This window comes from Thalassophryne amazonica, chromosome 13, assembly GCF_902500255.1.
Source record: "Thalassophryne amazonica chromosome 13, fThaAma1.1, whole genome shotgun sequence".
Classification (NCBI taxonomy): Eukaryota; Metazoa; Chordata; class Actinopteri; order Batrachoidiformes; family Batrachoididae; genus Thalassophryne; species Thalassophryne amazonica.
Window position 1 is genome coordinate 18,231,831 of NC_047115.1, and position 23,934 is coordinate 18,255,764.

At 41.8% G+C, this 23,934-nt stretch overlaps 3 long non-coding RNA genes across 3 annotated transcripts in view; 2 read left to right on the forward strand and 1 right to left on the reverse strand.

Annotated features, from left to right (window-relative positions):
• Positions 1 to 4,870, forward strand: part of LOC117522917 — a 30,687-nt gene extending 25,817 nt beyond the window's left edge. The window contains exon 5 of the long non-coding RNA XR_004564370.1: positions 4,861 to 4,870. This is a non-coding gene — a long non-coding RNA (uncharacterized LOC117522917). The remainder of the gene's footprint in view (positions 1 to 4,860) is intronic.
• The window catches only part of LOC117522921, a 1,044,039-nt gene that overhangs the window by 856,976 nt on the left and 163,129 nt on the right, over positions 1 to 23,934 (forward strand). The window contains exons 2-3 of the long non-coding RNA XR_004564374.1: positions 6,291 to 6,297; positions 17,964 to 17,968. This is a non-coding gene — a long non-coding RNA (uncharacterized LOC117522921). The remainder of the gene's footprint in view (positions 1 to 6,290; positions 6,298 to 17,963; positions 17,969 to 23,934) is intronic.
• On the reverse strand, positions 316 to 16,205 carry LOC117522920. The gene is made up of 3 exons (XR_004564373.1): positions 16,057 to 16,205; positions 11,657 to 11,661; positions 316 to 325 (listed from the first exon to the last, which is right to left on the reverse strand). It is a non-coding gene; the product is annotated as an uncharacterized LOC117522920 (long non-coding RNA).

Consider the following 23,934-nt stretch of genomic DNA (forward strand, 5'->3'; position numbering starts at 1 on the left):
TAAGAATGAAAACGTACCTTCTTTCTAAAAGGAGTTGAAGACAACTGGCATAGGGCGTGTTGTGGCAAAGCCTTGTGAAGCACTTACCGTATTTTGACCTCTTCCAACCAAAACTATATTCACATCTCTGCATGCCGATAAGATATTTTAGGTTAGCATGGCTGGCTGTCAGCATTGAGTACACACCAACTCTTGAGTCTGACAACATATTCACCAGAATGATTTTCCCGCTAACGAAAGTGTGCGTCACTTCAGTAAAGCAGCACCAAGATGTCACTCGACCGTCTTCCCACCACACCAACCAAAACAAAATGGCTCGGCAAACCTCATCTTTGTTCTTCTCCTGTTAGCCGTCCATCACGTTGATTGGCAGACAAGTGTCAGAGTGAGGGAATGTCACGGGAAGATGGAAAAAGTGTAAAAGCCGTGGCGGCAATCTCAATATTTCATCTCGACCCTTGAAGAAGGGCTCAGCGGCCTCATAGTTTAAATTCTAATCGTGTTAGGCCACAGGGGCATGTCATTTTGAAAGCGAGCCTCCGACTCACCGTCCGTCTGTTTTCTTCCGCAGCCCAAACAAATTATGAGAAGATTCCATTATTTCTCCATTATGCATATGCGTTTGGCTGTTTCAGTCTGGGAAGACGGATCATGAGTAAATAAGCTGGGTTTAGCTCATCAAGGGCCAATACCTCTGGCCTGTGACACAGCTGGGGTCCTCAGGGGTCCTCAAATTGGTCATCATTAGGGCCATGATGCAGCTGCTTTGCCTCTACTTAAACCTCAATACAGCTAATCAGTCAAGACGCAGCAATTTCTCAGTTTTATCCTGTCGGTTTCTTTCGTCTGATTCACATGAGATAAGAATATCAAAGTCCTCTGGGTATTAAAAATACTGCCCAGTAGTGGTTGGTGTACACTGGTGTCATAGTCATCACCAGTGCGATAGTGCGCCAACATATCGATTGCACAATAAGGTCAACACTGTGATAAATCAGATTTTCCACAGTAATAGTACAGAACCTTCACCAGAACATAATTTTTTTGTTTTTAATTATGCCAATGAAAAATAGCACTGATGAACTAAAGAAGTGCTGCCACATACTTGTATTTACACAATTTTATGGTAATAGAATTTCAGTAAGAGCAAACAGAAAAATCTGGCCATGTTTAACCATTAAAAATTTACTCTGACTATAATTTAGTTACTTTGGAATTACCGTTTCTTAATTTGCACTCTCAGGACGCAGGACTGCTTTGTGTCCCTTAAGGTAAATAAAAAAGTCGGCAGGCCACAGAGCCTTCTCTTATCATGCACCTGTCTTGTGTCTTGTGGAATGATCTCCCTGCAGATATAAAATGGGCGTATGCCACAGACACATTCAAGTCCAGACTAAAGACATGTCTGTTCTCCCTCTTGTATGACTAGCATACCACTGTAGTATGGAATTATGCTTCCTCATCTCATTTCATCTTCAATCAGGTTGTGGGGATTATGTTTCCTCTCCTTTTAAATTCACAAAAGAACAGGTTTCAGCCTCACAACATCTAAATTCTGGGTCCGTTAGTGAAGCACAGGGCCAGCTGTCCGTGACCACCTTCATGGTTAAATGGACTGCATTTATATAGCATTCAGACACTCAAAGCGCTTTATACACTAATGCCTCACATTCACATTCACCCCAATGTCAGGGTACATACAAGGTACTCACTACACACCAGGAGCAACTAGGGGATTAAGGACCTTACCCAAGGGCCCTTAGTGATTTTGCAATCAGGCTGGGAATGGAACCAAGAATCCTCTGGTCTCAAGCCCAGTGCTTTAACCACTTGACCATCACCTCCCTTCTTCTCTGTTGATTTATTACTGCTGAATTAATGCCCCAGGTGCAGTTATTTCCAGTTGACTGATTCTGCTCTTTTTCTCAAATGGATGCTGGCCCTGCGCCCCAGGGTGTTGGACTGATCTCATGTTCAAGACCTACCTATTCTGGACTTGAAGACACAGAGATTAAAGACTGAAGATGGACTGCTTTTTAATTTCAATAACCACTCTGTTTTTCTTGCTCTTGTTTTTTTCTGTTTCTGTTTCTTCTGTTAAGAAATTATTGCAAAATTTGTAAAAACCAAACTGTTAGAATGGCCAAAGCAGTGGGTCACTCCTCTGAGTCGGGCCTGCTTAAGGTTTCTTCTTCATTGTCACCAGAAGGAGTTTTTCCTTACCACTGTCATCTGTGTGCTTGCTCAGGGGGGTTGGTAGGGTTAGACCTTACTCGTGTGAAGTACTTTGAGGCAGTGTTGTTGTGATTTGACACTATATAAATAATAAAAATAAACTGAATTGAAATTGTTAGGCCCAAGAGAGGAGATGTTTACGCAGAAACCCGCATTTCTTTATCTCATCTAGTTCCTGACATATGATCATTAATATATTTTAGGCCATGTGGTTTGACCTTGACTTTAGACCTATGCTTTCACCTGACATATGAGTGTACAGTAGTGTTCAGAATAATAGTAGTGCTATGTGACTAAAAAGATTAATCCAGGTTTTGAGTATATTTCTTATTGTTACATGGGAAACAAGGTACCAGTAGATTCAGTAGATTCTCACAAATCCAACAAGACCAAGCATTCATGATATGCACACTCTTAAGGCTATGAAATTGGGCTATTAGTAAAAAAAAAAAGTAGAAAAGGGGGTGTTCACAATAATAGTAGCATCTGCTGTTGACGCTACAAACTCAAACCTATTATGTTCAAACTGTTTTTTTAGCAATCCTATGAATCACTAAACTAGTATTTAGTTGTATAACCACAGTTTTTCATGATTTCTTCACATCTGTGAAACATTAATTTTGTTGGTTTGGAACCAAGATTTTGCTTGGTTACTAGTGTCCTCTTCAGCATAAGGCAACATGACCTCTTCAAGTATTTTGACATATCCAAACTGATCCATGATACCTGGTATGCGATATATAGGCCCAACACCATAGTAGGAGAAACATGCCCATATCATGATGCTTGCACCACCATGCTTCACTGTCTTCACTGTGAACTGTGTCTTGAATTCAGAGTTTGGGGGTCGTCTCACAAACTGTCTGTGGCCCTTGGACCCAAAAAGAACAATTTTACTCTCATCAGTCCACAAAATATTCCTCCATTTCTCTTTAGACCAGTTGATGTGTTCTTTGGCAAATTGTAACCTCTTCTGCACGTCTTTTATTTAACAGGGGGACTTTGCGGGGGATTCTTGCAAATAAATTAGCTTCATACAGGTGTCTTCTAACTGTCACAGCACTTACAGGTAACTCCAGACTGTCTTTGATCATCCTGGAGCTGATCAATGGGTGAGCCTTTGCCTTTCTGGTTATTCTTCTATCCATTTTGATGGTTGTTTTCCATTTTCTTCCATGCATCTCTGTTTTTTTGTCCATTTTAAAGCATTGGAGATCATTGTAGATGAACAGCCTATAATTTTTTGCACCTGCGTATAAGTTTTCCCCTCTCCAATCAACTTTTTAATCAAACTACGCTGTTCTTCTGAACAATGTCTTGAACGTCCCATTTTCCTCAGGCTTTCAAAGAGAAAAGCATGTTCAACAGGTGCTGGCTTCATCCTTAAATAGGGGACACCTGATTCACACCTGTTTGTTCCACAAAACTGACGAACTCACTGACCGAATGCCACACTACTATTATTGTGAACACCCCCTTTTTTTTACTTTTTTATTTTTTTACTAATAGCCCAATTTCAAAGCACTTTGAGCATCTGATACAGATGGAAAAGCGCTATATAAATGCAGTCCATTTACCATTTACCATTTAAGAGTGTGCATATCATGAATGCTTGGTCTTGTTGGATTTGTGAGAATCTACTGAATCTACTGGTACCTTGTTTCCCATGTAACAATAAGAAATATACTCACAACCTGGATTAATCTTTTTACTCACATAGCACTACTATTATTCTGAACATTACTGTACGCCTGGAATAACTGTCTCAAATGAGCAGTAACTTTGGGAGTTAAGGAGCGTTCCATTTGACATTTTGGCCATGTGGTGTGTTTCTCTGTGCATATTATAAAGGGGATTTTCAAATCTTGAAAAATATGGCATAAAAAGAATAGTATTGCATTTGCACATAATCATTTAAGTGTAAAAGAGTGTCTCTGTGTTATTTTTGATGATTCTATTTGCATGTTTTTAAAGGCCTGTGTATTTATAATGTCATGATTTTACATCCTACAGCCTCAAACAGATTTTTTTTTTTGTTTGTTTGTTTTTTTTTTTTTTTTTTTTTTGCAGTTGTGAGGCCACAATCACGGTCAGTTCATAACTCACCAGGGATGACTGATGCACTTTTACATTAGCATATACCATTTGTCGGATAGATTCCATTAGCAAATGCACCTTGCAGGACCAGTACTGTAAATTATTTCCGTGGGCTGTTAAATCATCAGTGTTGGCTGAATTTGTTGCCATATTTAAGTAATGATAAGAAACAAGTAGATAATTCTGCTCATTAATTCATCAGGCGTATGTTAAAGGGGCATCCATTAGAATCTCTGAAAAGCATGCAGATTTTGGAAAAAAAAAACTGGAATAATTATTTATTGTGAGCACAGTATTATTGGCACCACAGATTCAAAATAAAGGACACGTGGAAATGGTATGTCTTGCAGTTCCTTCAATGGCCACTTCAACCTGGCTCCAAAAATGCGTTACTCCCTGTAGAACCCCATGCTAACTTGCCAAACTTTACAGCAGAAATAAACATGTTTACAGCATAGTACTTTCTCAATTACATCTACCTGGTCATAACTACTGTACTTTGGGGAATGATGGCATCATCAGATTAAGCTATTTTAAGCAATAAAGTTATGAAAAATTTGAGGCATGGTCGCTTTAAGTGACAGCTAGTGTGCCGGGGGGGGGGTGAGGGTCCCGCTAGTACCTGCTACTAGCGGCTGTAGAATTGATCGTATCTGTCTTTTCTGAGAATTTTATTACACATATCTGAAACAATATTGTATGTGTGGGTAATTGTACTAATGTGTCACCACGGAAGTCTATGCATCCATATTTCCATTAAGTGAAATTTTAGTATTATTAAAATTGTACGCTAGCACCATTAACACTAATTAGCAAGTATTGACAGCTTGGTGATGTTCACTACAGTGACAGTGCTATGGTTAGAGAGGCAATATGTTGGCCTTAGTTTTTAAATATTTGCAACCAAGACACTTGTTCTTAAAATAAAAAAGTACAGCCCAGTCCACAAAACTATGCGTTAATCAAATACGTGAACCAAGCTTAGCATGTTGGCTTTAAGCTTGTTTGTTAAATATAAGGCATCTTTGAGCTTCATTTGTCACACCGGTCTCATCCACGCACTACCTCTTTACCCATGTTAGCGTTGGCCGAGAGTTTAGGTGGAGTTAGGCTGTGACAAGATGGTGACATTAGCATGCATTCAGTGGTAATGTTTTTATAGACAGATGTAAAAACATACATCATTACTGGCACAGTGATTACATCCACCCATGTGGAATGAAAGGAGGAGAAGCAAAGCCTTTGCCAAAGGAGACAAGTTGTTAAGTCCTTTAAATGGTCTGCGTACAGTAGTGTTCAGAATAATAGTAGTGCTATGTGACTAAAAAGATTAATCCAGGTTTTGAGTATATTTCTTATTGTTACATGGAAAACAAGGTACCAGTAGATTTGGTAGATCCTCACAAATCCAACAAAACCAAGGATTCATGATATGCACACTCTGAAGGCTATGAAATTGGGCTATTAGTAAAAAAAAGTAGTAAAGGGGGTGTTCACAATAATAGTAGTGTGGCATTCAGTCAGTGAGTTCGTCAGTTTTGTGGAACAGGTGTGAATCAGGTGTCCCCTATGTAAGGATGAAGCCAGCACCTGTTGAACATGCTTTTCTCTTTGAAAGCCTGAGGAAAATGGGACATTCAAGACATTGTTCAGAAGAACAGTGTAGTTTGATTAAAAAGTTGATTGGAGAGGGGAAAACTTATACGCAGGTGCAAAAAATTATAGGCTGTTCATCTACAATGATCTCCAATGCTTTAAAATGGACAAAAAAACAGAGATGCATGGAAGAAAATGGAAAACAACCATCAAAATGGATAGAAGAATAACCAGAAAGGCAAAGGCTCACCCATTGATCAGCTCCAGGATGATCAAAGACAGTCTGGAGTTACCTGTAAGTGCTGTGACAGTTAGAAGACACCTGTGTGAAGCTAATTTATTTGCAAGAATCCCCCGCAAAGTCCCCCTGTTAAATAAAAGACGTGCAGAAGAGGTTACAATTTGCCAAAGAACACATCAACTGGCCTAAAGAGAAATGGAGGAATATTTTGTGGACTGATGAGAGTAAAATTGTTCTTTTTGGGTCCAAGGGCCACAGACAGTTTGTGAGACGACCCCCAAACTCTGAATTCAAGACACAGTTCACAGTGAAGACAGTGAAGCATGGTGGTGCAAGCATCATGATATGGGCATGTTTCTCCTACTATGGTGTTGGGCCTATATATTGCATACCAGGTATCATAGATCAGTTTGGATATGTCAAAATACTTGAAGAGGTCATGTTGCCTTATGCTGAAGAGGACATGCCCTTGAAATTGGTGTTTCAACAAGACAATGACCCCAAGCACACTAGTAACCAAGCAAAATCATGGTTCCAAACCAACAAAATTAATGTTTCACAGATGTGAAGAAATCATGAAAAACTGTGGTTATACAACTAAATACTAGTTTAGTGATTCATAGGATTGCTAAAAAAGCAGTTTGAACATAATAGGTTTGAGTTTGTAGCATCAACAGCAGATGCTATTATTATTGTGAACACCCCCTTTTCTACTTTTTTTTACTAATAGCCCAATTTCATAGCCTTAAGCGTGTGCATATCATGAATGCTTGGTCTTGTTAGATTTGTGAGACTCTACTGAATCTACTGGTACCTTGTTTCCCATGTAACAATAAGAAATATACTCAAAACCTGGATTAATCTTTTTAGTCACATAGCACTACTATTATTCTGAACACTACTGTATTTGCCAGTGCACTACCAATGACCCCTCGCCTTACCAAGGTGCATCGCGCACAACAAACATGGCGGTATCTGCATCGGAGTCTATGCTACATTTCAGCATACTCATCCAAGACAGTTCATTGGAATCACATCAGCTTATATATGGTTTCATGATGATGATTAAAAATTTGGAAAAGATTGGTGTTACCTTATAAGTTGTTGAAATGGAAAAACAAGAAATTTATGTGTCTCAACACACCTATGAGTCCCTTTGTTAAATAAAAGACGGGCAGAAGAGGTTACAATTTGCCAAAGAACACATCAACTGGCCTAAAGAGAAATGGAGGAATATTTTGTGGACTGATGAGAGTAAAATTGTTCTTTTTGGGTCCAAGGGCCGCAGACAGTTTGTGAGACGACCCCCAAACTCTGAATTCAAGCCACAGTTCACAGTGAAGACAGTGAAGCATGGTGGTGCCAGCATCATGATATGGGAATGTTTCTCCTACTATGGTGCTGGACCTATATATCGCATACCAGGTATCATGGATCAGTTTGGATATGTCAAAATACTTGAAGAGGTCATGTTGCCTTATGCTGAAGAGGACATGCCCTTGAAATGGGTGTTTCAACAAGACAGTGACCCCAAGCACACTAGTAAACGAGCAAAATCTTGGTTCCAAACCAACAAAATTAATGCCTCGCAGATGTGAAGAAATCATGAAAACTGTGGTTATACAACTAAATACTAGTTTAGTGATTCACAGGATTGCTAAAAAAGCAGTTTGAACATAATAGTTTTGAGTTTGTAGCGTCAACAGCAGATGCTACTATTATTGTGAACACCCCCTTTTCTACTTTTTTTTACTAATAGTGTTGTGTGGGCTGCCAGAAGAGGAGGTACTGCTGGCCCACCACCAGAGGGCGCCCTGCCTGAAGTGCGGGCTTCAGGCACGAGAGGGCGCTGCCGCCACGGACACAGCCGGGGGTGACAGCTGTCACTCATTATCTCATGACAGCTGTCACCCATCTACGCTTCATCATACTACTCCATAAAACCCGGATGTCATCTCCACCTCATTGCCGAGATATCATCTACCTGTGAAGGTAATTTCTCTGCTGACTTAAAACTAAATAATAGTCTGAACTCTTTTGCAGCCGTTTTCCTGTGGTGTGCCTTATCTGCTGGATTGGCGTTTGGTGTGAACAGCGACGGCTTCGCTTCACACGCAAACCAGATAAGTGGCTTAACAGGAGCTGCACGAGTGTGTGATTAGAGGTGGAGGTGACTTTCCACCTTCTGACTGTTTTTGTTACTGGGTGTGCACACACCCACATCTCACTGTTTGTGCTCCTCACCAGCAGTACCAGATCCGACAGTCGGGGACGGTGATCACCTGGGAATTAGGGACTTGGCGGCTCCAGTATTCACCAGGTTCGGTGGCGGCGGAAATCGTGTGGTTCCGGCTCTTCTCAGTACAGATGTCTTCTATCCTCGAGCCTGCCCACACGTCACCTTTGTGTTTTGACTGCTATCATATTCTGAGATTGTCTGTATAGTCGTTGTGCACATTCACAACATTAAATTGTTACCTTTTGGCTCATCTATTGACCGTTCATTTGCGCCCCCTGTTGTGGGTCCGTGTCACTACACTTTCCCCAACAAATAGCCCAATTTCATAGCCTTAAGAGTGTGCATATCATGAATGCTTGGTCTTGTTAGATTTGTGAGACTCTACTGAATCTACTGGTACCTTGTTTCCCATGTAACAATAAGAAATATACAAAAAAACCTGGATTAATCTTTTTAGTCACATAGCACTACTATTATTCTGAATACTACTGTATTTGCCAGTGCACTACCAATGACCCCTCACCTTACCAAGGTGTATCGCACACAACAAACATGGCGATATCTGCGTCGGAGTCTATGCTACATTTCAGCATACTCATCGAAGACAGTTCATTGGAATCACATCAGCTTATATATGGTTTCATGATGATGATTAAAAATTTGGAAAAGACTGGTGTTACCTTATAAGTTGTTGAAATGGAAAAACAAGAAATTTATGTGTCTCAACACACATATGAGAATTGTGTCATAAATTCTCCATGCATTGCTTGATAGTTCTGAGACCTGATGGTTATGGTGGTATGCACATGTCCAAACTGACTTTAATGTCTACTGTCACCTCCACATCAGGGATGTTACGAGGACTGCTTTTTTTCCATCTGCAAAATATAGGGAGGATCCGCCCATCCTGTCTATGGCTGATGCTGAGACCCTGATTCATACTTTTGTTTCTTCTAGACTAGATTATTGTAATGTTCTATTTTCAGGGTTACCGCAGTCCAGCATTAGGGTCTTCAGCTGGTTCAGAACACTGCCACCAAACTTTTGACACGTAGCAGAAGGTCTAAACTATCAGGCTCGATAGGCAGGACAGGCTGGACGCAAATGCAAAACGCAGGGACACAGCTCAGTAGAGATATGACGTTTACTGGATACACAGGCTGGGTTTCGGTACACAAAAAGGCAGTCCAAATAGAGCAACAGTATCAAAAGCATCAGGCAACAAGGCATGGTCGGGGTAAACAGGCAGGTAGTCAAAAAACCGATGAGACAAACAAGCAAGGCAAGAGAACAAGAACTGTGCTGGAAGGAAGGCACTAGGCACATCGATCTGGCGAAGAGCAAAGGCAAAGAGTGAAGCTTATAAGCATCCAGGTGATTACTACAAATCAAGGACAGGTGTGCAGAGAAGCTCCCAGAGCCGAGGCGTTGTCAGACAGAGAGAGACACCCACCACCAAGAGCCAAGAGAGGAAGACAAGAAGAAACAGGACAGAGAAAACCCAAGCACAAAGACAAAGCAGGAGACAGAACATGAAAACAACCCGACAACCCCAGAATCTGACATAAACATATTACACCAGTTTTGGCATCTTTGCACTGGCTCCCTGTCTCTGTGAAAGCAGATTTTTAGGTTTTGTTATTGACTTATAAAGTTGTTCATGGACTGGCGCCGTCTTATCTGGCTGATCTGGTGGAACCTTACGTGCCGGCCCGGGCTTTGCGGTCACAGGATGTGGGACTTCTCTGTGTTCCCAGGATGAAGAAGAAGTCAGCGGGTCAAAGAGTTTTTCTTATCGTGCACCCACCCTGTGGAACAGTCTTCCTGCGACCGTGAGGCAGTCGGAGTCCCTGGACATTTTTAAGTCACGACTTAAAACCCATTTTTATTCTCTTTCTTATGAATAGTTTTTATTTTTTTTTATCTGTTTTATTCTTTTACTTCTGTTTTTAATTATGTATTTGAATTTCTTATTTTTAATTGTGTATTTAATTTTTATATTGAATTGTTTTGTGTGAGGTGCCTTGGACGGCTTTTGTTGTGATTTGGTGCATTATAAGATGATTAAATTGAAACTGAATTGAAATTGTCATCATCTGAAAACAGGGAATAGTGCTTTCTTTGTCAAGAGACACTCAGGTAAGAAGTGTCACCTGTACTGTGAAGGAATATCAACCACAGGGTGGTACAGTGGATTATTGGTTAGCACTGGTGCCTCAAGCAAGAAGGTCGTGGGATCTGGGCACTTCGGTTTCCTCCCACAATCAAAAAATGCTTATTTAGTGTCTGCTCCTTTCTCTGCCCCCTGACCAAGGCAGCGTCTCTACATCTGGAGTTGGTCCCCGGGTGCCAGACTGAGGCTGCCCACTGCTCCTTGTGGTTGGATTGTGTCTAACTGTAATTAGGATGGATTAAATGCAGAGGACAAGTTTCGTTGTATGTATGTAGATATGTGCAATGACAATAAAGTTTCAATTCTATTCTATTCAAAACATGATGCATTTCTCTGTGCATAATCCAGCAAGTACATGCTTCAGTGTTTAGGAGTCGTGACTGTCTGAAGAAGCACAAGAGGATGGTGATGTTACGTGACTGGGGCAGATAGATGGGTATTTTGGAGAGATGGCTTGAGGGTTTGCCGTCAGTGACTCACGGTGATCACAGAAATGCGTTAAACCGATGTATGCTCCCAGATACTTCTAAGAACCAGTGAAAGTTGCTGTACACACCACATGTGAGTGCATTCTTTGATGGAGAAATGTCAAAAGTTGCAAAAGCGGAGGTATGTGGGTCCTCAAACGCTGCTTGAAGCTTTTTATGAATCCATTTTTGAATCCAGGTTGAGAAAACTTGTTGAAAATGTTCAATTCGGCACTGAATAGATCCCATTCCATTTTTGAGCAGGACATGATAACGTGGCAGAGGCATGAAATTTCACCTCTTTAAGGTACATGTAGTAGTTTATTAAAGTTGTTGAAAATGTTGAATCCGTCTTATGAGGAAGAGATTGTGGATAATTAGTATCCTTCTATTTCAAGCCTCTGGCAGTAACGGCACTCAGAAGACAAGATGGAAACAAAAAAAGACGCATTAAACCTGATGCTGATGGATCTTAAGCAGTTTTGTTGCTGAGCACCACCATTCTGCTGCTGCCACCGCCGCTTCCACACTGTCCACACTTGTTATTGCGAGAACACTCCTGTCACTAAATCAAGTCCGAGGGGATCATTTAGTCCTAATGGCTCTACTAGAACTGGACCCCCCTGTCTATCTAACAACAGGGCCCTCAGCACTGCAGCCCAATGCAGCAAAATGTCACCTCTGAAATTAGCCATCAAGCGGGGGCAATTTTCCCGCTAGCTAAATTGCTAAATAAGTACCGGGGCTGTAATAGGTAGCAATCTGGGGCTAATCTGATGAGATCATTTGAAAAACGTTGGGGTGGGATTGGAGATGAAGGCAGGAGTGCTCTGCATGTGCGGGAAAGAGTGTATTTGTGAAAAGTTGTCAGATATATTGATTAGCGATAGTGACCCTGTAGTAGACAGAATCTGTATACAAGTAAGTATGTGTAGTACGTGTATCTCTGTACCAAAACATATGTGTGATGGAGGAAACATGGGCCCAGGTGAAGGGTCATGTGACCGCAATTGCTAAGAATGTGTGTTCATGAGTGTGTGAAGGAAATGGACATGAATATTATTGTTGGCAGGAACCAGATTCCAGCTGGCAGAGGAACAAAGGGACCAGACTCACTCAACAATTACTGTTATTCATAGCTGAGCCAACAGAGAAGGTCTTTGCCGTTGCAAAGCACACAGGGCAGAATTCATGGATCTACTTGTATCTAGGGTTCCACAGACTCATTCATACCGGGGAACATATGGCTGACGATGTACTTTTAGTCAGCACACACTCACTGAAATACCAAAAGAGTTCCACTTCTATGACGCTGCCCAAATATAGAACACTGGTCAGGTTGTTGCCTCCTCACTCTGCACTTTGTAGCCCATTCCACACATGTACATCAGGAAAATCATGACTGCCTGGTCCAGGAATGTTATTCGAGGACCACTTTCTTTCGGACATAAACAGAAAACAGAATGCGATAGAATTAAACAGCTAGATTACATTACTTTCTCATTGCTGTTTGGAGTTGTGTGGAGGCAGGAATAGCCTTTTCAATGCTAGAATAACAATGCCAGTCACACAAAGAAATCAAATAAGAGTAAAAACATGTTCATTGCACCCAGAATGTTGGTATTTTCGTCGTTGAACTTTCCTAGCAATGTATGTACACCCCGGTCACGTGGCACTAACAAAGGGCCCCGAAGCCAAAATGAAACAAGAAATCTGGACTTAAGTTGACTTTTGGAGACGTTGTTTAACCGGCGTCCAGCTTTGATCAATCAGCCGCTGAAGCGTGAGGCGTCATAACATCCAATCGGTTAGGTGCTCCATGAGGCGTCATGACATCCGATTAGTTGGCCGCTCTGTGAGGCATCATGACATCCGATCCGTTGGCCACTCTGTGAGGAGTCATGACATCTGATCCGTTAGGCGCCTCCGTGAGGAGTCATGACATCTGATCCGTTAGGCGCCTCCGTGAAGAGTCATGACATCTGATCGGTTAGTCACTCCGTGAGGCGTCATGGCATCCGATCGGTTAGTCGCTCCGTGAGGCATCATAACATCCAATCGGTTAGGAGCTCCATGAGGCGTCATAGCATCCGATTGGTTGGCCGCTCTGTGAGGTGTCATGACATCTGATCTGTTAGGCATCTCCGTGAGGCATCATGGCATCAGATCGGTTAGTCGGTCCATGAGGCGTCATAACATCCGATCGGTTAGGCGCTCCATGAGGCATCATGACATCCAATTGGTTAGTCGCTCCATGAGGCGTCCTAACATCCAATCGGTTAGGCGCTCTGTGACGCATCATGGCATCCGACCGGTTACGTGCTCCGTGAGGTGTCATGACATCTGATTGGTTAGTCGCTCTGTGAGGTGTCATGACATCTGATTGGTTAGTCGCTCTGTGAGGCGTCATGGCATCCGATCGGTTAGGCGCTCTGTGAGGCATCATGACATCAGATCAGTTAGTCGCTCTGTGAGGCGTCATAACATCCAATCGGTTAGGTGCTCCATGAGGTGTCATGACATCCGATTAGTTGGCCGCTCTGTGAGGCATCATGACATCCGATCCGTTGGCCGCTCTGTGAGGAGTCATGACATCTGATCCGTTAGGCGCCTCCGTGAGGAGTCATGACATCTGATCCGTTAGGCGCCTCCGTGAAGAGTCATGACATCTGATCGGTTAGTCACTCCGTGAGGCGTCATGGCATCCGATCGGTTAGTCGCTCCGTGAGGCATCATAACATCCAATCGGTTAGGAGCTCCATGAGGCATCATAGCATCCGATTGGTTGGCCGCTCTGTGAGGTGTCATGACATCTGATCCGTTAGGCATCTCCGTGAGGCATCATGGCATCAGATCGGTTAGTCGGTCCATGAGGCGTCATAACATCCGATCGGTTAGGCGCTCCATGAGGCATCATGACATCCAATCGGTTAGTCGCTCCATGAGGCGTCCTAACATCCAATCGGTTAGGCGCTCTGTGACGCATCATGGCATCCGACCGGTTACGCGCTCCGTGAGGTGTCATGACATCTGATTGGTTAGTCGCTCTGTGAGGCGTCATAACATCCGATCGGTTAGGCGCTCCGTGAGGCGTCATGGCATCCGATCGGTTAGGCGCTCTGTGAGGCATCATGACATCAGATCGGTTAGTCGCTCTATGAGGCGTCATAACATCCAATCGGTTAGGTGCTCCATGAGGCGTCATGACATCCGATTAGGTGGCCGCTCTGTGAGGCATCATGACATCCGATCTGTTGGCCGCTCTGTGAGGAGTCATGACATCTGATCCGTTAGGCGCCTCCGTGAGGAGTCATGACATCTGATCCGTTAGTCACTCCGTGAGGTGTCATGGCATCCGATCGGTTAGTCACTCCGTGAGGCATCATAACATCCAATCGGTTAGGAGCTCCATGAGGCGTCATAGCATCCGATTGGTTGGCCGCTCTGTGAGGTGTCATGACATCTGATCCGTTAGGCATCTCCGTGAGGCATCATGGCATCAGATCGGTTAGTCGGTCCATGAGGCATCATGACATCCAATCGGTTAGTCGCTCCATGAGGCGTCCTAACATCCAATCGGTTAGGCGCTCTGTGACGCATCATGGCATCCGACCGGTTACGCGCTCCGTGAGGTGTCATGACATCTGATTGGTTAGTCGCTCTGTGAGGCGTCATAACATCCGATCGGTTAGGCGCTCCGTGAGGCGTCATGGCATCCGATCGGTTAGGCGCTCTGTGAGGCATCATGACATCAGATCGGTTAGTCGCTCTGTGAGGTGTCATAACATCCGATCGGTTAGGCGCTCTGTGACGCATCATGGCATCCGACCAGTTAGACGCTCCGTGAGGTGTCATGACATCTGATCGGTTAGTCACTCTGTGAGGCGTCATAACATCCGATCAGTTAGGTGCTCCGTGAGGCGTCATGGCATCCGATCGGTTAGGCGCTCTGTGAGGCGTCATGACATACGATTGGTTAGGTGCTCCGTGGGGTGTCATGACATCCGATCCATTAGGCATCTCCGTGAGGCATCATAACATCTGACCGGTTAGCTGCTCCGTGGGGCGTCATGACATCTGACCGGTTAGCTGCTCCGTGGGGTGTCATGACATCTGATCGGTTAGCCGCTCCATGAGGCATCATGACATCCGACCAGTTAGCTGCTCCGTGAGGCATCATGACATCCGACTGGTTAGCTGCTCCGTGAGGCATCATAACAAGCTGTTGTTTCAAGCTATTGTTTCCTTTCCTTACCACTGCTGCCCTGGGGGTTAGTATGGTTAGACCACTTGTGTGAGGCGCCTTGAGGCAACTCTGTTGTGATTTGGTGCAATATAAATGAAAATAATTTGAAAATTGAAATTGAAATTGAAATGACGGCAAACATGCAATCGAAAGGCTCCCTAGCCAGAAGTCTTGGTTTCAAGATGGCGGCGCAACTTGAAAATCCCCCATTAGGGATATGCCATATTGCATCATTACTGATACTAGTAATGATGTGGGGTTTGCTGTATACATAGATACACTTCAAACATTACAGCAAGATAGTAAGATAATAATCAAAATTTTGTCCTCTATAAGTACATCGTCAGAACAAACACATGCAGGGCAAAAGGCAGAGATTAACACTTAGGCAAGAAAGGAAAGTTAAGCGAACAATGCAACACATGACGATACAGTGTAATATTGATGTATCATAAAAGCACCAACCTGATGGAGAAGCGTACTGCAGAACCACAGAATAACAGTGTACAGAATGAGGACAAATGGAGCATGCAGCAGGTTTGTCTAGTTTGTGCTGCATGCAGACATCAAGAGCGCTCTTGTCACAGTAACTTTGAAAAGTTACTTTATTAGTTACTTTATACAGTTACATTTTACAGATACTTTACACAGTTACTTCATTAGCTTCGTTTTTTGTGGCCAGCCTAAGGCACACCTGTGCAGTAATCATGCTGTCTAATCATCATCTTAATATGCCACACCTATGAAGTGGGATGGATTAACATGCTCACTAACACAGATTTAGACAGAACTGTGAACAATAATTGAGAGAAAGGGGTCTTTTGTGTATACAGAAAATGTTTTAGATCTTTGAGTTCAGCTCATGACAAATGGGAGCAAAAACAAAAGTGTTTCATTTATATTTTTGTTCAGTGTATCTGCCAGAGCCAGATGAAGTGTGGACATCTCCTTGTCCTTCTCCGGGCTCAGTATTGAGACACCTATGTGCTGACACAAAGAAAGTGATGCTCCTCAGCAAGTGATACTGCTCATTTGAGTCTCCCTAAGTAACCACTTGTTTGAAGCAGTCATTCCAGTAGTATCCAAGGAAGAAATTAAGTAGCAAAGATATCTAGTTGTAGCCTTACGACACGTTAGTGTTCAAGTCACACAACCTTACAGTAAGACAGGAAGCAAAAGAACCCTAAAAACTTGGAACTTTGTTCACCTGCAAAGATATCTGCATCACCAAAGACCTCCGTCCAGCGTCTCACAATCTCAGAGACTGAGGACCCAGAGACATGATTATCACAGTAGAGATAAGTGAATGTCTTTACAAGGTCAACACTTTTTCCACGTACAGATGCATGTCTGATGTCCAAGTCCAGGAAATCATTGAGAGCCTGGATCTTATTCCTAATTCAAGACCAACTGAGTCAACAAACAACAACATCTCATCAGTCTGGTCCAAGCAATGTTATTGCATAATTTAGACCAGACCCAATTCTGGTCCTTGGGGAACCCCTAATCTGCACATTTTCCATCTATCCCTGCTCTGCCAAAAGCTGATCAGCTCATTCAGGTTTCTGTTAGCACTTGATTGGCACCCGAGGATCAGGGTTGGGAACTGGTTTAGACATAGTGTTTTCTCCTGATTCCTACATTGATATGAGTTTGTAACAAATGACAAAGAAAGTTAGAGTTTTGGTTCTGAAACTACTTAGACAATAGGCTTTCTTTTGTTTTACGTGCCAAGCTGCTCATCAGAGTACAACCTCATTTCCTCTTAACCCACTTTTGCAGAGATCTACAATAATTGTTATTAAGTTTAATCAGAATGGGGTCAGTAGTGGAAGCTGCTCGGCCCTGTGCTTGGTAATTAACATTTCACTGTGGAGCTCTCATTAAATGAGACAAAGTGTTAATAAGAGGATATGCTGTTGAGAATAGGTAGGCAGGGCGACAAAGCCGCCAGTTTTAATCTGCAATCAATCAATGCGAACAGAGACAGAATCGAGACACAGATTTCTGGAAATTTTTCTGCAGCGTGTGTTGATGTACGTTAGCACCATAATGAACTGACAGACAAACAAAACCATAAAATAAAGCATCTAAACTGTTAAAAGTTGTCACCCTCATGAGTGTTCAATAAAATATGGTCAATGAGTAACAAAGAACCATCTAAAAGCTTTTTGGAATACATATATCTCTTATCCATCCATCACCATTGATATGGGGCAGGGATGTGGTGGCAGCAAAGGAAGCAAAGTAGTGTAGACAACCCGGGAGATCCCAAGGAATTCCCATGTGAAGTAGGGCATGGAATCTATTCAGCGTGTTCTACCCATGGGCTGTATAGTGTATACTGACCAAACCCATAGGTTTTCTGAAGAGCAGGTGTTAAGCGGAAATGAGGGTGGCTTAATATGGCACCATCTGGGCAGTGCCCAACTCTCCCTCACTCCCAGCCAACCCATATATGGATAAAGGGGTGGAGCATTGCTAAGACCAGTATGGCCTGGGCAAGACAAATGAATCTCAACACACCCACCTACATCAAATTTACCAAGCTAGCATGCCAGCTAGGTCACATGCATCAGAGTTCTGATTAGCATATATTTTCATGAAGTTGTGGCTTGGATGTAGGTATTTAAAACTATGGCTAGCATATTATCTCTTCATCACCATAGATTATGTCACCAAGCTAATGATACCTGCTAATTAGTGCTAATGGCGCTGCCATGCGTATCAAATATTTCTAAAATTTCACTCACCAGAAATACTGGAGCAGATTTCTTAGATGGTTCGTTAGTGCAGTTAGCAACAGTAAGTTATATTATTTTAGATTTTTGTAGTAAAATGCTCAGACTGAACAAACACGGTCGAGTCCACAGCAGCTACGGACAATTGCTAGTGGAACTTTCAACCTGGCACACTAGCTGACACACAAAGCAACCATTCTCCTAATTATTCATAATTTTATGGCTGCAGTGGCTTAAACCGATCAGTTGTTTAAAAAAATACTCACCCCTGTACGCAAACATGTTTATTTCTGCTGTAAAATTGGAGAGTTTAACATGGGTGTCTATGGTAATTGGCTAAATTTTAGTCTTGGCACTGTATAAATATATAAACATAAATATGAATATAAGGGCCGTATGAATTTAAGTGCCACATAAATAAATTATTATTGCTTGTATACCTGATTAAAAAGTGCTCTATAAATATAGTTTTAATAATAATTATAATACATATAAACAGTGGGTTACTCTGTGTAAATCTACCTGGAGTTGGCAGTTCTCAATATTTGAGTGAGTGTACAAAAAGGAGACTATCGAGGGAAGCCACCAAACACCAAGATAACTCTGAAGAAGTTGTGGGCTTCTGTGAATGTGACTGTAAAAACTGCACAGTACAGCTTTTGTATGTTGCATGTTTGTTTTGTATGTAGAACATCGAAAGATTGCCTTATCAACAAAAAAAAGGCCTGAGTTCAGCTACAGTTTGCCAGAAGACACATGGGAGACTAAAGCCTAGATTTTACGTTTACTTGTAAGAAAATCCTTCTGTTTCAATCTTAAGGATATTGCAGTTTTGATCAAAAGTATACAAACTGATTCCTACCAGACATACGTTGGTATGTATTGGAAACACGTTATCTTTACTTAGACAGTCTCTAAATATGCTTCATCTGGAATGTTGTTAACATTAAAACTGAAACCAGAACTGGAAATAATAATGATATTTGGATGTTTTAGAAACAACAGACCTTCCTCGAGATATCGAGGGGGAAAAGTGACATTAAGACTCAGTGTGCTGGCAGGCAAAAACAAACTTCATATGCTTCCAATATGATACAGTTCACTTACATTGTCTCACTTTTCTTTAACTTCATCTCCCTTTTTTCTTCTTCTTAGAAATGGAGTGAGAGATGATGTGTTTGAACGCCTGCCTGTATTGGAAAAAGCAGTGTCTTTGATCTGACAGACCCATGCTCGACCTCACAGCCCTCATCTCCCTCGATAACAAGACAAAAAGGGTCAGTGTGTTGATAGTGGCAGACGGTGCTGGAATTCTGGGTAAATGTGTCAAATTAGTTCTCACGTTTGGGCCTCATTTCTTTCCACCTTCCTGTGACCTTTTTGCTCTGTTCACTGTGAGACTCGTCACACCAAAATCATCCCATCCCTCCCATGTACACCGCTCCACTTCTCCTGTGACCTTGTCAGGTTCTTTTCCCTCCAATTTACCCATACAGATAAATCAAATCAAATCAATTTTATTTATATAGCGCCAAATCACAACAAACAGTTGCCCCAAGGCGCTTTATATTGTAAGGCAAGGCCATACAATAATTACGGAAAAACCCCAACGGTCAAAACGACCCCCTGTGAGCAAGCACTTGGCGACAGTGGGAAGGAAAAACTCCCTTTTAACAGGAAGAAACCTCCAGCAGAACCAGGCTCAGGGAGGGGCAGTCTTCTGCTAGGACTGGTTGGGGCTGAGGGAGAGAACCAGGAAAAAGACATGCTGTGGAGGGGAGCAGAGATCAATCACTAATGATTAAATGCAGAGTGGTGCATACAGAGCAAAAAGAGAAGGAAACACTCAGTGCGATGAGTGCGATGATAAATGAAAAGAAAAAAAAAAAAAATACAGTATACTACTTTGGAGCAGAGTGTGAATTATACAGTGACACTCAAGGGTACTCACTTATTTTGGGGTTTTAACGTTAGATAACTTCAACGTTAAGTGACATTAGCTGACTAATGTTACTTACCATTGATGTCATCCCTTAGCAAAAAGAAGTTAATTCAAGTGTACTATGAGTATACTTATTTTTTACTAAAATTGAGGAAGTATCCTTGAAGGTGACTTTTTATAAACTATATTTCATATACTTAAGAATACAACAAAAGTCTAAGTCTAAGTACATTAATACTAAGATTTACACTTATACTTTAATACTAAAACTTGTACTTTAGTATACTTTTTACATCTTTCTGCCACAAAGTACTAACTGGAGCAAGATATACTAAGTCAAGCCACTGACTCAAGTAACTGAAAACAAGTCATAAAAGTACAGATTTTTTTTTTCTATGTAGTTATTTATTTTTGGTTCCAAAGGTTCACACTTTTCTTTTACCTTTCTTGACAAGGACGGACTTTAGTTCCCAGTTGAACACACTATGTTTACATTTTTACAAATAAGGACTTGATCTTAGATGGTAAGTAACATTAGTCAGCTAATGTTACTTACCATTGGTTTATTAACGTTAACATATTTTGCCGAACATGACTTAGTTAATATTACCTAATGTTAACAACAAGTAACATTTAGCTAACAACAAACAACAACGTTAGCTCAGTGTCTGCTCTGCGGCTGGTAGTGGAGGCATCTGTTTATTTGGAGTATTTTATTACAAACACCTGGAATAATATGATTTGTTTTGTGGTGGTGAAACATCCTAAGGGATCATCTAAGAAGTCTTTGGAGCAGTATTGCCCACTGATTGAAATTCTCCTCAGTTTTAATGTTGTACGCTAATGGCGTTAGCACTTTTAGCAGCTGTCAGTAGCCTGATCCTTAGGTCCGCTTAATGTATGATTACTGAGAAATTACCCGGTTCATAATATTTAATGTGCACAGCAAAGTAAACCGTGAGGAAAACCACCGCTCAGTCCCAAAAAATATAATTTAATAAAGACCCGAAGATAGTTTGGTGGCTCGGACTCTAAGAAAGGGGTGTGTTCAGGGGTCTTTCGACACACATGGAACTACCAAAGCTCCACCCCTTTATTCAGCTGCTGTGAACATGGCGACACCCTGATTCGGGCTTCATATTTAGATTAGATTAGATAGAAATGTATTAATCTTTTGGGAAGACTCCCTCAGGGAAAGTGAAGTTCCAGCAGCATTGCTTAGCAGCACACAGGGTAAGAAGCACACAAGCATCAAACGTGAAAGTTTAAAAAAACAGTTTGCAAATATAAATAAAAATACACAAAAATATAAATACCAGACATACTGATCGCTACTGGTTTACTGGCTACTACTGTTCCTCTCCTTCCCGTCCTCTGTCTTCCTGTTACTCCTCCTCTTCCTGAGTGAAGAGTTGTATAGTTTGATGGCCTGAGGGACAAAGGAGTTTTTCAGTCTGTTGGCCCTGCACTTGGGAAGGAGCAGTCTGTGGAAGAAGATGCTCCTCTGGTTGCTCATGATGATGCGCAGAGGGTGACTGGCAAGTATTTATAGAAAACCAGTGGGTGACATAATACAGGCTTTGTCCAGTACATATACAGTCTGTGGTTCCCAGTACCCCCATAATTCAAACCATGCTTTGTATCAAGCTCACTGACAGATCCCAATTAAAATGTCCCAAGAGCTGTTTTTGGATTGTGTTTGAGCAACAGCTGAATTTGGCATTTTTTTGTGTGTGTGTTTCTTTTCAAACAAGTGCACATTAATACACTAACAGTTCAGCTAAATAGAAAAAAGCCTGAGACATGCAGTTTTTGTGTATTTTCCATTACAGGTACACTATAAAGCACGTCTCCATTGGTAATTTTGCAGTGACTCTGTAAAAGTATCTATTTTACTGCTTGTTCCTAACAGGTGCTAAACTTTTATGAGACATATAGACCACCGAGTCTGCACCATCTCCCATTCTTCTCTCAGGATTTTAAAGTACGGATACGTGACAATTCTGGAATCACTGTCTATGCTAAAAGGTTTGCCTACAACCTCACCGTAGATCTCAAATAACCTACCACCTGTTCTGATAGTGTCATTTCACCTTCACCATCATGTTTTCATTTTCTTCTCACTGGGTTCAGTTTATGCAGGACTGCTCAAAAATGAAAAATTAAGGAACACGTTTTCATGAAAGTTGGACAAACTATGAGGTATAGACTGGAATACAAACCATTACATTTTAGATGGGATTTACAACAAGGACTAAAACTGAAAAAAAAAACTCATTTTACTTTCTACATGGATGTCCATGAGATGTTATGGAGTTTGTTACAGTGCATCCAGAAAAGTAAAGGGTAGGTGATGGTCTAGTGGTTAAGGCATTGGGTTTGAGACCAGAAGATCCTCGGTTCAAATCCCAGCCTGACTGGAAAATCACTAAGGGCAAGGTCTTTAATCCCCTATTGCTCCCGGTGTGTAGTGAGCGCCTTGTGTGGCAGCACCCTGACATTGGGGTGAATGTGAGGCATTATTGTAAAGCATTATTGCAAAGTATTGAGCAAAAATACTTGTACATGTGATTTCTTAGTTTTTTCATTTTTAACAAATTTGGTAAAAAAAACTTTTTTCATGTCATTATGGGGTGTTGTGATTCGAATTTTGAGGGGAAACAATGAATTTACTCCATTTTGGAATAAGGCTGTAACATAAGAAAATGTGGAAAAAGTGAAGCGCTGTGAATACTTTCCGGATGCACTGAGTACTCTGAGCATTATGTTATTGCAGGAAATCAGTATTTTCCAGCTATTGTCCCACCTAGTGGCAATGTAAGGAAAAATATTTTTTTTAATGTCACAGTTTTGGACATTCATACTTTCATGGTTTGCTAAAGCTTTATTATCACCTCCTACACAGGCTCTGGGCCTCCCCAACCAAGGCACATACCCACTTACAGCTTGGTGGACTGGGACAATGCAGATGAAGTGTCTTGTCCAGGGACACAGACAGGTAGCATGAGTGGGGATCAATTCAGTGTCTACATATTGGTAGCACAACTGCTTATCCCACTGAGCTACCTCATATACCTTTGTTATAACCAATTTTCATTAAACGTAGGAAAACATTTGACTTATCTTGAAGATCTTAAAATATTTGTGTAGGCCAAGATGAGGCAGAGCAGCCAAGATGATTTAAGATACAGTTATTTTATTCACGGCTGGCTCCATCAACAGCACTGTAGCAAGCTGCATATATGACAGCTGCACAGTAAGTTTTGCAGAGTAAAATATACTCTGCCAGGACAACATTTGGTCCCAGTCCAAATAGAGTTAAATATACTCTATCACAGTGCTAAATCAATTCTATCACAGTGCAAAATCAACTCTATCATGCTGTGAATGACTCTTATTGGCGTTGAAAAATGTGATTTGACAAGACAATAGAGGTGATTTCACTGTATAATAGAGTATATTTAACTCTATTTGGACCGGGACCAAATCCAATTATACAATCCAACCACGAGGAGCAATGACCACAGTCTGATTCTCAAGGACCAACTCCAGATCTATAGATGCTGTCTTGATCAATGGTACAGAAAGCAACAGGACCCAGAGGTTCTAGGCGACACTGCTAACCATTGAACATCCATGTCTCCTATATCGGAGGATGGCGCACAGTTCAAAATCCAAATATTTTGTTATGGTTAGGGATTTGGATGGAACCGAACCGTTTCAGAGTATGGACCCAAATGCAGGGAGCTGGACATGGAGAGAAGTACAATGGAAAAATCAGATTTATTTGTAATAAATAAATGAAAATGCTGTGCTGGGGTGCCTGCAGTATGGAGAGTGACCCGCCCTCTAGTGGTGAAATTAGGGAGCTACAGTTTCCCGAGCCAGTCTTGAAGGAATGTGTAACAAAGGATTCTGAGACCAGGATTTTGAGGTCAGGACCAGGTGGGACGTTTG